This window comes from Rhinolophus hipposideros (assembly GCF_964194185.1).
Source record: "Rhinolophus hipposideros genome assembly, chromosome: 25".
Classification (NCBI taxonomy): domain Eukaryota; kingdom Metazoa; phylum Chordata; class Mammalia; order Chiroptera; family Rhinolophidae; genus Rhinolophus; species Rhinolophus hipposideros.
The window spans coordinates 6,554,988-6,567,011 of NC_138071.1; the positions used below are offsets into that span (position 1 = coordinate 6,554,988).

Consider the following 12,024-nt stretch of genomic DNA (forward strand, 5'->3'; position numbering starts at 1 on the left):
TTGCCAGATTCATGGGCCATGGGGGCCAACCTAAACCGGTTTGTGAGGATTATTCTGAGAATATAGAAAGTTTCCAGAAAACAGTAGCTAAATGTTTTTTCTCTGAAGATTTCCAGGGTGAGTTTTGCAACAACTTTTGAATCTGTGTGAAAGTATACTGAACTATATTCTGTTCTGTTTCTGAACAGTTTGAACCCCTTGAGACTTGTAGAAATTGCTAACAAACTCTAAACTGTCTCCATTGCAGGAGTATCATTTTTAGAAAGACCAATTTGTTGCATCTCTGGGCAATGTACTCTACACAAATACCTTTTTTTTTTTTTTTTTTTTTTATGTTTCTTTTCTAATTTGTCTCAGCACAGCCTGTGAACTTTTGAAGTTCCTTGGCTTCCATCAGGTAGAAATAGGAAAGTCAAGAAACTCTAACACATGATTTTCTCATTAGTTTCAAGCTGTTCCATATTCTGTTTTAGGAAATTTTCTAGTGCAAAGTGAAGGCTACCTATAGGTGTTATCCTATAGAACTGCGGCAGCTATTAATGGTTAATCTGGAAATGTAAAATAACTGGGCTACTTGATATTTGTAATGTAATATAATTTTATATAAACTGTTTCCTCTATTTTTATATTTTTTATATTTATTTTTATTAAATTCTTGGATGAAATATAAATTATAATCCAAAATTAATTATTGTCCTAAAATTATTGATAATAGAAGTATTCTATATCAGAATATATGGAAAGCTTAAAGAAGTGATCAGAGAACATTTTATAGTCTTAAACCCTTTTATCAAAAAAATTAAAAATGTAAGTGAATGAAATTCCTAGCGTAAAAAAATAAAGATGGAAAAAGAAAAACAAGTGAAACAAAAGAAAGGAAAGAATGACAAAAGCAAAATTCAATATAGATATTGGGAAATAACTGGTTATAATTACTAAATAAAAATGACATTGTTTTTAGTAAAAGTTTACCAAAATGACCAATTTACTAGGCAAATTGAGAAAAAAGAAGAAAATGTAAATCATGAAAATAAGAATGACAATGGGGAGGTAATCATTGAAATGGAATACATTATTTTGAAATCCAAGATCTCTCTGAAATATATTTGAAAGGTGAAATGGTAATTTCCTAAGGGAATATGATTTGCCAAAATTGACTGTAGTACAGATCAAAAGCCTAAATAGGCTAATTTCCATATGAGAATAGAAAAATTTATCAAGACACTCTCTCAAAATAAATCATCAAGCCCATATGATTTCAAAGAAAAATTCTATAAAAATTTAAAAGGCTAGATAATGCCCATGCTTTTCAGACTTTTCCAGTTCATAGAAAATAAAGAAAAACTTCTAATACTATTTGTGAAGTAAATATAGCACTTATACTTAAACCTGATAAAGACAGTTAAAAATGAAAATTAAAGTAAAATATCACTTACTAATATTGATTCAAAAACTTTATAAATATTAGCAAACAGACTGCAAGTATTCACTAAGAAACTATTATTCCATAATCAAGTGACATGTATTCTAGGAATACAAGGTTGAAACAATAGTAGGAAATACACTAATATAAAATACTGTATATGCTTGAAATCCCATAAACCAAACCCCTAGTTGGGTGATTTGCTAGGGGGACTTACAGAACTCAGCATATAGTCATTTATAATTATGATTTATTACTGTGAGAGGTTAGAAAGCAAAATCAGCAAAGGAAAAAAGCATTTGGGGAAAAGTCTGGATAAAAACAGGTGCAAATTTCCACGTTTTCTCCCGCGGAGTCACAGATGCTGAACTTCATTCTGTTACTGTGTTTCTCCGAAATTAAGACCTACCCTGAAAATAAGCGCCAGTTAAGATCGTCAGCCAGACAGACGCATTTAGTATGTTATGACGATGTTCCAAAAGAAGATGACATGACTATATTTGAATATATGTAGATTGTTGTACATGAAAAAATAAGACATACCCTGAGAATACGCCCTGATGCATCTTTTGGAGCAAAAATCAATATAAGACCCAGTCCTATTTTCGGGGAAATACAATATAAAACCCAGTCTTATTTTCAGGGAAACACGGTAGCAACAAGTTTGGACAATACATGTGAAATATTGTTTACCCGGGAAACTCATTAGGGGCTTAGTGCCCAGGGTTTTATGAGGTGCTGGCCACACAGGCACTGTCTACCTAACATGTAACAAAATTTAAAATTCCCAGAAGAAAAGAAGGGAGTTTGGTGGTACCCACATGGTTTGTACAGTTTAGGCCCATGAGCCACTCTTATCTATTAGATGATGATAATACCCCCAAAATCCCAATTCCTAGATACCAGCCAGTAGTCGAACTTATAAGCAGTCCTTTCAAAGAATAGCAATCCGGTCTGCTATATTAACTGTTTTCTGTATACCTTATTAATAGATCTAAGGAGAAAATCATCTGATTTTCTACATAGATGATAAATTGATCTTTCATCTCTTTAATCTTTGTTTCATCTTTCATAATTCATAATCCAATCCAGGGGAAAAATAAACTTAAGGAAGTAGTAGTTGATGTTTAATTTCTTAACAGGACATGTATTTTATGTAAACTTAATCCTCAAACCATTATCTTACTAAATGCAGAAACACAAGCGATATTTCCAATGATATTTTTTAAAAATCTACTCTCTCCATTAATATTCAGCATATTAACAGATATAAGCTAATTCCAAAATCCTAAACAGTAAGCAATGGATCGAGATGGGTTTCTAGTGAATTCCACCAAACATTTAAGGAAGGAATTATACTAATTCTCTACAATCACTTTCAGAAGATAGAAACAGAGGAATTCATTATGAGGTTGGAATTACCCAAATACCAAAACCAGGCAAAGACATAACAAAAAAACTATAGACCAATGTCTTTCATGAACAAAGATGCAAAAATCTTCAACAAAATATTAGCAAATTTAATTTAACAATGTATAAAAAGAAGTATACATCATGACCAAGATGAGATTTATCCTAGATATGTAAGACTAGTTCAATATTTGAAAATCAATTAACATAATCTATAGCATCAACAGGCTTAAAAGGGAATCACATGATTAAATCAATAGATAGAGAAAAAGTATTTGACAAAGTCCAACAATATTCATGATCAAAGCTCTTAGTAAACAAGGAAGAGAGGAGGAACTTCCTCAAGTTGATAAGGAATGTGTATAAAAAAGAAAAGAAAAAAAAAAAACTATAGCTGACATCATACTTAATGTTGAGAAACTTGAAACTTTTCCACTAAGATCAGGTAAAAAGCAAAGATGTCCCCTTCTCTCACCACTCTTTTTCAACATCATAGTGGAAGTTCCAGTTAATGCAATAAAACTAGAAAAGAAATAAAAGTTACATTAATTGAGATGGAAGACATAAAACTATCTTTGTTTACAGATGACACAGCTATCTACATGAAAATCCAAAAAAAAAAAAAAAAACGATGGGAAAAAAACAAAAAACTCCTTGAACTAGTAGGTGATTAAAATATGGATTCAGTACACAAGTTTAACATACAAAATTCAATCATTTTTCTATATGCTATCAATGAACAAGTAGAATTTGAAATTAAAAATGCAATACCATTTACATTAGCACACACAAAAATGGTATACTTAGGGACACACTTATATAAGGAAAACCAAAACTCTGGTGAAGGAAATCAAGGAAAAATTAAATAAAGATATAGTTTATGTTCATGAGTAGGAATACTCAATATTATCAAAAAGTCAGTTCTTCCCAACTTGATCTATGTATTCAAGGCAGTCTCAATTAAAATCCCAGGAAATAGTTTTTCAGATATCAACAAGCTGAACCTAAAGTTTATAAGGAGAGTCAAAAGACCCAAAATAGCCAACAATTTATTAAAGGAGAATAATTAAAAACGAAGAACTAACACTAGCCAAATGCAAGACTTAATGTAAAGCTGCAGTAATAAGGAGAGTGTGGTACTGGTGGAAGAACAGCTGAAAAATAGATCAATGGGACAGACTCAAGAGCCCAGAAATAGATTGTCAGAAATATAGTCAACAGATCTTTAACAAAGGAGTAAAGACAATATAGTGGAGCAAAGATAGTCATCCTCTCAATTTTGCTATGAACCAAAAACAGCTTTAAAAAAGGTTCAGTTTTAAATTACAACAAAATAAATTATACAAACACCCTAAAACAGTCAAATAATTGTAAATAGCAAGGTCATACCTCTCACTGTTATGATTCTGTCCTAATTTTCTCTCTCCTTCTCTCCCTCTCTCTGTCTCTCTCTCTCTCTCTTCTTCTACACTGTCTGTTTCTTTTTATTCCATGTAACCTTTTGCAATTTTTTCTCTGTCTTATATGATTGTATTAGTTATTTTTACTGCACTGCATTTTTTATTATCTCTGAGGAATAGAATCTGTACTTACCTTTCCATGTCTTGTCTTCCATCACAGAAGTACAGTTTTATCAACATAGCAATTACATGTGCATCTGGATATCTTTGTTTTAAACTGTTCTGGCCCTTCAACCGGCTTGTGAATTTGTGAGGACTCCATTTCAAAGCATGTGAGATTGCTTAACACACAAGAAAGTTAACATATGAATGTTTATTTAGCAGGGGTACATTGATTAGCAGAGAAAAAAGAAAGATATGCAGCGCATAGAGGAAGTTTGCCACAATTCTTTACACGTTGGAATAGCTATTATGAAGCATATTGAGGGGACCACCATTCTCAAGGGTTACCAGGGATGGATATTCCTCAACCCCAAACCGCAAATCTTCTTCTCTACCGGTGACATTAATCTGATTACTCCAGTACTGTGTACAACAAGTAAGCAAAGATAGACGGTCTCGTCACGTGTGGATCTGGCTGCTCCCTGTAGGAAATCAGGGGCAGGAAGTCCTTACTTTGAGTTCCATCATGGAGTCAACATTGTTTTGAGTTTGCATCCAGTTTTCACCAAGCACTACAAACAACAGAACCCTACACTAGCGTGTTTCCCCAAAAATAAGACCTAGCAGGACCATCAGCTCTAAAGCGTCTTTTGGAGCAAAAATTAATATAAGACCCGGTATTATGTTATATTTTATATTATATTATACTATATTATATTATGCTATATTATATTATACTATATTATATTATACTACATTATATTATACTATATTATATTATATAATATAAGACCTGGTCTTATTTTACTATAATTTTTGCTCCAAAAGACGCATTAGAGCTGATTGTCTGGCTAGGTCTTATTTTCAGGGAAGCAGGGTATAAACTCTTCTCAAAGCCTTGATAATTGAGTCTCTTCTGCAGATTCTCACAGTCAGCAATGATAACACTAATATTGAGTCTCTTCTAACAGAAACTGGGAGGTGAGAAGATCAGCAATATACAAATAAACAAAAAAACCTTTGCCATCTGAAAATCAATTTATTCATTCACTTCTTAGCTCAAACATACATATTATGTGTTTACTTTGAGCAAAGAAATGTTTTGCAATGTAGGAATAGAGCAAGAACAAACTTAGTAAATAAATATGTTTTTCCTCTTGGAGCTTACTTTCTATTAGTAGGGAATGATGGACCATAAAAAAAAAGAATTAAATATGTAATATTTGGACTACTGATAAGTGTTGTGGAGAAAAGCAGAGCAGAAGAAAAGGTTATGGAGTACAGAGTGGAGGGGCTGTGGGTTCGAGAAAGCTTCACTAGGAAGTGACAAGTGAGGAAAGATTTGAAGTAGAGGGATTGAGTATACACACCCTGAGGAGCAGCAGACTTCTAATGAATATCTTGGTCACGGAAGAGAGTATACTTGAAATTAGCAAATGTTTAAAAATTGTGAAAGAATAAAGTTTCTTACATTATCTATGGTATGTAAGTATATCTATTTTTTCTTATTAAAACAGATACAAACAAATTAAGCTCAATATGTGAACTATAATATTAGGAGAATGCAAACACTAAATTAAGCTAAACACTAAAATTAATGGAAATTTTAAGAAAGGTTTAAAATAAAATTAAAATGATCTTCTGTATGGATAAATAGACAAATACCTCATAAGTAAGAAAATAAATCATTTAACCAAAATAAAGACAGAGAGAAGAAAGAATATACAATCACAACAGAACAAAGATTAAAAGTACTATAGTAACACTTAGAAATGTAGAGAAAATGGTTAATGTTCAAGAAATGACTAAAGTTGATGCAAAAAGATGTAGAATACCTATACATGCAATAATAATTATATTTTCCACCAGAAAGACTTTTAAAAATACTCGTTTGTAAATAATATACCAGGCTCATATGCTTTGGGGGGAGTTTAAATTAAGTTTCATAGAACAGAAATATTCAGTGTTAAAGAAATATGTACAGCACACCCCCCAAGAAAAAAATCAGTCTATCATTAGGGTAACTTCACAGCTTGACAGATAGAGTATGCAAAATATATATAGAAAGTTTATTTATGAATTTGAATGTAAAAATGAATAAAATAAGAGAAAATTGAATTTAGTAGCATTAAGATAAAGAAATTCACCACAATGAACTAGTTTATTACAAAAATACACAACTTTTTTTTCTTTTTTTATCCCAGGGATCTTATTAATACAAATTAATCAAAATTGTGTTATAAATCCACAGTTTAGTGCTTAAAGAGTTTTTGATGAATTTGAGCAAATATTTAAATAAAAATTTAAGTAAAATTGGACTATAAGAAAAATGCCCAAATATGATAAAGAATCTTTACCAAAATTTAATTGTACACATCAAAATAAAAATAAAACACTAGTTATGAATAGCAAATCCAGAAATAAGACATTTGTGATTCTCATTAACACTATTTTTGGCATATTCTACATTTTCTAGCAAGTTCAATAAAAATAGAAAGTGGAATTATTAGCATAGATATCATATAAAAAGATACATTATTATTATTAATAGAAGATCTTTAGAAAATCAGTGACTGGATGCAAATTAAACCTTCTCAGATTACACAAGTTTCTCTGTGTCTCCAGCTACAATATAAACTATTCTGGGAATTCCAAGATCTTTCCAAGGGATTTTCTATAGACTTCAGCAATATGAATTAAAGATACAAGATTATGGTAAGAAGGAGAAATCTTCTCTGGATGTCATAAAGCAAATTATAGGACCAGGATGATACTATGCCTAAAAGCAGGAGTAGTCATTTATTTTGTAAAAGAAAAATTGAGGGTATTGTTTTACTATAGCTACTTCTACGTTTAACGCTAAATTAAAAATATTTAGATAAAGATGCAACTTTTGTCTCAGTTTTCTCCATTTTTCAAACCAGAATTTTAAAGATAAATCTGGATTTCACATTGTCAGAAAAGATAATCACTCCTTTAGTTGTAAATGAAATTTCATTAACTTTAAAAAATATTTCTCCCTGAAAATGTAAAAGAAACTAAAAAACAATTCTACCACATTGATTCCATTTAATTTTGGCATAGCAGAATCTACACATACAGTTTTGTTATCATACTGCTTATCGTATTCTGATATTTCCACCTTACCTATACTAAGCCACTTTTTTTTCTATCTGTTCTTCATAATGATTGTATTTAATGTGTGCATAATATTTCACAGTGTTGGTGTATTATGATTTAATACTCCAATGTTAGATAAGATAGTTTCTAGTTTTTAAGTTTTATTTAATATATTCTACACATCTTTTTGATAATACACTTTTAATTTCTGTTGAACTATTTCTTTAGAAATAGAAAAGAATCATAATTTGTTGAATTATTACAAAAATAAGTTAATTATGTCAATTAAAACAAACATTTTATGGCTCTTGCTACATAATGTCATTTTGTTGTACAAAAATGTACACTTAGTAAATTCTTTTTGTGAGGAATACGTATACCAATATGACCACAATATTTCTTAAATTAGATACTTGTTAAAAATTTCTACATTCATCAGCATAAAATATCTCAAGGTTGCATTAATTTGCATTTTTCATGAATGTTGATGAGTGTCAATAATCTTTACTTTCATATACTTTGGATTGAGAGGTTTTTTAAAATTTATTTTGATAGGCAAATTAAAGATCAAATTGCATTCATCTAAATACCTAATTGCATTTGTCTAAATCAGTTGCATTTTCCCAGACCAATCAATTATTAAAGCAAAAATTTAAATAGACAAAATTAACTGCAATATTTTTAAATGCATTCATTTTTGTTCTTTGCACATTTATTTTTTATTCTTAGCTGTACAGCAAAAAAAATATTTCTTATCAAAGGTATGTATGTTTTTTGGGATTAGATTTTTTAAAGAATATGACACTTTAATGAGTATGACATATGAGCTATTACAAGCCTGATTTTTAACAGATCAAGTTAAATTAAATAACAAAAAGACAGGAGCCGTATGGTAAGCTCCCTAGGAGAAATTAAAGTACACTGCTACACTTATTATAATGATTTCATATGCTCATTCTTATATGAAAGAAGAGGAAATGAGGAATCATTATGAGTGAAGAAAAAAGCATGGTAGAGAATATTATTAGGTTTAACTAAACCTTTCCTCTTTTACTCATCTAATTTAAGCATTTGTGAAGGGCTAATATGGGTAGAATATAGTAAAATTATATAGAATATAAAAATCCTCTTGGTCTTATACCTCCAGTGTTTCCAGCTCATCACTGGCCATATTATTTTCAAGAGAGAAATCTACTTTAAAATGCAGAAGACCTTTGTCTGGCAAGTAACTGTACTTGTCTCTATTGATATGAATCTCCTCCCCAGCCCTTCTTCCACCTGACTATGGACTCAAAAGACTCCAAACCTCCCTTGTTCTCTGAAAAGGTCATGCATCAAGTCTCTGCATTTTGCAGATTCTTCTTTTCAGGATGTCCTTTCCCATCTGTATTAGTTTCCCATTTCTGCTCTAACAGACTACCGTTTCCTGGAAAATAAGACCTAGCCGGCCAATCAGCTTTAATGCATCTTTTGGAGCAAAAATGAACATGAGACCCCATCTTATATTATGTTAGATAAGACCTGGTCTTATATTATAGTAAAATAAGACCGAGTCTGATATTAATTTTTGCTCCAAAAGACGCATTAGAGCTGATGATCCGGCTATGTCTTGTTCTTGGGGAAACATGGTACCACAAGCTTAGTGGCTTAACACAACACAAATTATTATCTTAACATTTTAGAGAAGTCTAAAATGGGTCAGCAGGGCTTTGTAGCACCAGCATCTCCTGGGACCCCTGCCTCAGACTCATCCTTTCTTTTTTCATCCCCTTTCTCAAAGGAGTACCTTCCTTTTCACACCACGTTGTGAACCTGAACTTCTTGCCTGAGCACTGCGAAGACTGACTAGTTTGAAAATAGAAAACCAAGAACCAACAGATTCTTCTCAGAATACCAAACAGTCTATTATTTCAGAGAAGTTAATTTCAAGAGGAAGTGGGTCAAACATGAAAAAAAAAAAAAAGAAGAAAAACAACATACATGGATTCTACTGGTAAAACTAGAACTTGGAAAACATATAACCAGAAAAGGACAGTCGACTGATGGTGTGGAGATTATCCCAGTGCTGCAAAGAACGCTTCATTATGAATGCGTTCTTCTGGTGCAACAGTTCTCACTAGCAATGGGAGGCTACAGCCTGGAATTCTCTTCCGGCTGCAGAGATGATAATAAAGACCCAGAAACTCTCATTGGGAGCTTAAGGAAGAAACTGACTATAGAATGATGTTGCTGAATGTTCTCCAGCTGTATGTATGGATCCAGTTTTGTCAAACTGTCCCACACACATCATGAAAGTAACTCTTAATATTGATGGTGCTGAAAATGTAAGACCTAAACTAAAGCCAGGAGGTGGAAAATTTGGGGAAGTAATTTCTTTACCAAAGAATGACCTACTGCAGAGACCTGATGATCTAGGAGCTGAAGAACATGTGACAATGAATGCCAGAGTCTACCCTATGCTCTGACGCTCAAACCTGCAAACACAAAGCCGTTTGAAGTGCCCTTCCTGAAGTGTCAGGGCCAAAAGATGGTGTCCATGTCTCTGTAAACAAGACCACCAGTCCTGCTTCACTAAGATTCTCTATTCGGCTTCGTTTAATGTACATTTGACATTAGCTTTCTCATATAATAAAAGCAACACAGAGTTTTTTTTTAAAAATGATGGGAGTGGAAGCTGAAACAATGACAGAATATAAACATCTGCCCCTAAGAAGAAGCCAAAAGACATGAGATGATGTTTGTTCAAGAAATTATTTGTCAAATGTGATTCACCGCTAAGCTAGAATGAGAACAGAACTATCATGGGAAAGACGCCGGATGCTGTTAGACAGGGAGGTGGGTATCCAGCCTCTGAAGTGAAAGGGAAGCTATTGGGAATGACAGACACCTGTGTCATTCTAGGATTTTTTCCCCCTAATATAAAGTTGATGAAGAATAGAAACAGGGCCCTACCACCAGCTTGGGTGGAGGAAAGGTACCCAGAAACCCATGCATAAAATAGAGAGATATTCTGCAGCTTGAGAGAATGGAAGACACCATTAGCATCTTCTAGAGGTATACAAAATTACCAGCATATTCTAAACGTTCCCTTTTGTATGGATGCTGGCGAATCAGGGACTGTCCTGGCTATAAGCAATGACCTCAGAAAACATGTACCTATAACAGGAAGTGAACTTTGAGAAAGAGACCCTCATTTATAGAGAGTTACTTATGAATGACATCTGGAATTGCCTCTTAGACTTAACACTTTTTCTAATGATGAGTGTATCTCACACAATGCACCAGCTTATCAGGCTAGATGGTTATTGACCATCAGACCCCATTTCTGAAGTATTAAACCTCAGTGTCAAGGCACATTTGGCCACTTCACTGTTATTCATAATTCCTAAAATTGACTATAAGGTGGGGTCAGGCTCCTCCTGTTACTTAAATTCAGTCAGGCTCCTGCAGGGACATTGAAACCGCTCAGGGTACCCTAGAGGACAACCTGAAGATAGTTGAAAAACGAGACTCTATGATTCTTCCTCGTGTCAAAACTGCTGCTTTCCCACATGCAGTGCTGAACCTGTTTGTATCTACAACTACTTACATGTGGTCATTTACTGTTCCTCCACATAGATAATTTCAGCAAACTTCTGATTTTTTCCAAGGAAGAGGCAGAGGTAGCCTGGGGATGATTGGGGCGGAGTAATGATTGGTCAACTGAGAAGAAATAAAACTCTTTAAAATGAAGAGCTAAAAAAGGTTCTCTTAAAATGTAACTGAAGCAGATGTATTGTCACGCCAAGCTCAAGTGGACTTTTGCCTCAGAAGCAAAATAAGGGATTTCTAAATTGTAGTCTCCCTCACATACATTCAAAATAGGACTCTCACACAAAATAAATATTTTGTGTCCTAATTCACCCATTTAACTCTGTGGCCTTTTAATAGAGATTCCTGAGTAATATAAAAAAGCATTAATGATTTTCTTAGGTAAGCTGATTATATAAAAATTAATACTGACTCTGAAATATACTTGAAATACCTTGCCCCCTTTGACGTAGTTTCAGCACAGCAGTTAAAAGGCTTCTGGATCATATCAAGAGTATCTTTGCATATGAACCAAGCAATTACTACTTAATAAATAAAGCATGTTCTAAATGCAAAGTTCAAAACATTACATCATATTTTTAAGAATGTGTCTGTCCTTTGCCATGACAATTACTTTGAGTGTAGTATTTCATTAAATCTATGATTCACCACTATTTTATATGCCAATAAAAACAAGGACATTGTGCTTTTTGAAATAACACAATTTTTTCTTTTACTTTAAAATTTGAATTCCTGTTTTTTGGAAAAAATATCACGATGGTTAGATATAGGCATAGATTATAAATTAAAATACATTATATTTTATATACATTACAGGAAAATTATGTATAAAATTGTAGTTGACATTCATTAATATTCAGCTTCAGCTTCGGGTGTACAGTGAAGTGATCAGGCATCTATAAGAAGCGGAGTACAGCA

The 12,024-nt window shown here is 32.6% G+C and overlaps 1 pseudogene across 1 annotated transcript; it reads left to right on the plus strand.

Annotated features, from left to right (window-relative positions):
* The first annotated feature begins 18 nt into the window (after positions 1-18).
* Positions 19-10,063, plus strand: LOC308492840 (ADP-sugar pyrophosphatase-like; annotated as a pseudogene). Its single transcript has 2 exons — positions 19-38; positions 9,483-10,063. The product of its transcript is annotated as an ADP-sugar pyrophosphatase-like (transcript).
* Positions 10,064-12,024: the final 1,961 nt, after the last annotated feature.